This window comes from Ailuropoda melanoleuca, chromosome 6 (assembly GCF_002007445.2).
Source record: "Ailuropoda melanoleuca isolate Jingjing chromosome 6, ASM200744v2, whole genome shotgun sequence".
NCBI classification, from domain to species: domain Eukaryota; kingdom Metazoa; phylum Chordata; class Mammalia; order Carnivora; family Ursidae; genus Ailuropoda; species Ailuropoda melanoleuca.
The window spans coordinates 59,563,452-59,565,535 of record NC_048223.1 but is presented as its reverse complement, the minus strand read 5'-3'; positions in this window follow the sequence as shown (position 1 = coordinate 59,565,535).

Below are 2,084 nucleotides of genomic sequence, written 5' to 3'. Positions count from 1 at the left end.
TAAGTGTGGGTTTTTTTTTCTTTATAAACTACTATCTGGCCTGCAGTATTGCAGCAATCTTGCATTGATGGTACTCATATAATGCTCTCTTCTGTGTGCTTGCTATATTGCTTTCAAACGAGCTTACCTAAAAACAAACCTGGGCCAGCCCCCACTCCAACCCCTATTTAAAAAACTCCACTCATGTTCAGTTGGCTTCAGGATGAGTGCTAAACTCCTTAGCATGCATAAAATCCTTCAAAGATATTCAAGGTCTTTCCAAACATTCCTAGTGATGTGCCGTAGGTTCCTACCCTGTCTTTCTCTCTGGGTATGGAGCATCTTTCAAACCTCTGCACATTTGCATACACTGTGCTCCTTTGTCCAGAAGAATCTTTCTCCTCTTTCTATCTAGGAAGTTTCTACTCCTCCCTTCAAGATCTAGTACAGATGTCAGATTTTCTGAGGAAATTGTCCTGACTCTCATACCAGAGCTGATTTTTTTCCCCACCGTGGCAACCACACTTCCTCCCCTGTTGAAAGTTGTATAATACTGTGCTGTAATTATCTGCTGGCAAGGCAAATCGGTTTCCCCAACGAGGCAGTGAGCAGCCTGAGTGAGTGGTCTGACTCACCTTTGATCCCCGGCACTTACTAAAAGGACTGGGACCAGGTAGCAACTCAACAAATGTTGTCAAATGAACTAATGAAGCAGGCAGATGATGACATACAGAGAAACTATGTCATGACAACATTTTCAAATGTATCACTTAAAATATTTTCATTTCCTTTTATGATAAAGCCAGATGAAAACCAAATGAGGCCAGGTCTTCAAAGATTGGGTGGTTCATTTTCCTTCCTGATTTTTCCAGCAAGAGGAAGATCGCCGTTCTCATGTTAGACTACGACTACAGCTGCTTTTAGTTTGATCTGCTCTGTTTTCAGCACCATGTATGATGATTAACTGCTAGAATTCAATAATGAACAGTGAGATGAAGTGGTGACTGAGGATTAATTTAAGTAAGCAGTCTTAAGTTAAGTGAGGAAAAGGTTTTGGGGGGCCCAGACTCCAAGTATTATTTATGGTCCTATCAGTGGCATAACTGGGAATAATAGATTAAAATTAGGAGAAGAACATTTTTAGAGGAAGATAAGAAAAATTCTCCAGACAGTGAGACCTACTAGACTGTGAAATAGGCTTTCAAGTAAAGTGATGGAAGCACAATCCCCGGAGACATTCTAAATAAAGGGACAATGGACTAGAAAGTACTTTGCAGAGGAGGATTCTGCATTGACAGCTGGAGCAGGAAGGGGGCAGGGGAATGGGCTGATGACCAGATGTGACCCATGGACAGCCTGTGAGCTCTGAAAGGAGGCAGGCGGCCTGAGATCCGGACGTCCTGAAGAAGACATGCTTAGGAGAGAAGCAAGACTGTGTCAGTAATGGCGGGAGAAACGCGAGAGTCCCAATGAACGTGAACACAGCCGGGGAATTTCAGATTAGTAGAGAAGGCTGGCTAGCAGCAAACACTGACAATGGAACAGAAGTTTGGTTGGAAAGAGTACATTCAGATCACAGAGGAGCTTGCTGGATTCGAGAAGAGTTTACTCTGGGATAAAATGGGTAATAGGGAGCTAGAGCAGGAATTGACTCCGCACACTGGAATGCATGCCTTTGCATACGGTCTCTGTTTTTGTGGGAGGAAGGGGTGGGAATGGGGCCAAGGTGCTACTTGTCTGTAAAAGCCCAGCATCTGGCCATGAATGAGGATTTGCTGAACATTCATTGAATGAAAGAATGAATGAATGAATAAGGGTGACATCGTCAAAGTGTAGCTGTGAAAAAAATGTATTTCACAGTAGGGAGCAGGACAAATTCGAAAAGAGAGAGAAGCCAGAGCTGGGAAAGTGGTCCAGCAGCCTGGTAGAGTATGACACAGAGCACTGGCTCTCAAATATTTTGATCAGGCGAAAAATGTGTGTTTTGTTGTAACTCAGTTTACACACACCCACACTCACATACACATGTCTGCCACAAAACAATACACAAAATAATATTAGTATGCTATGGTGTGAAATTGCTTTCATGGGGCGCCTGGGTGGCG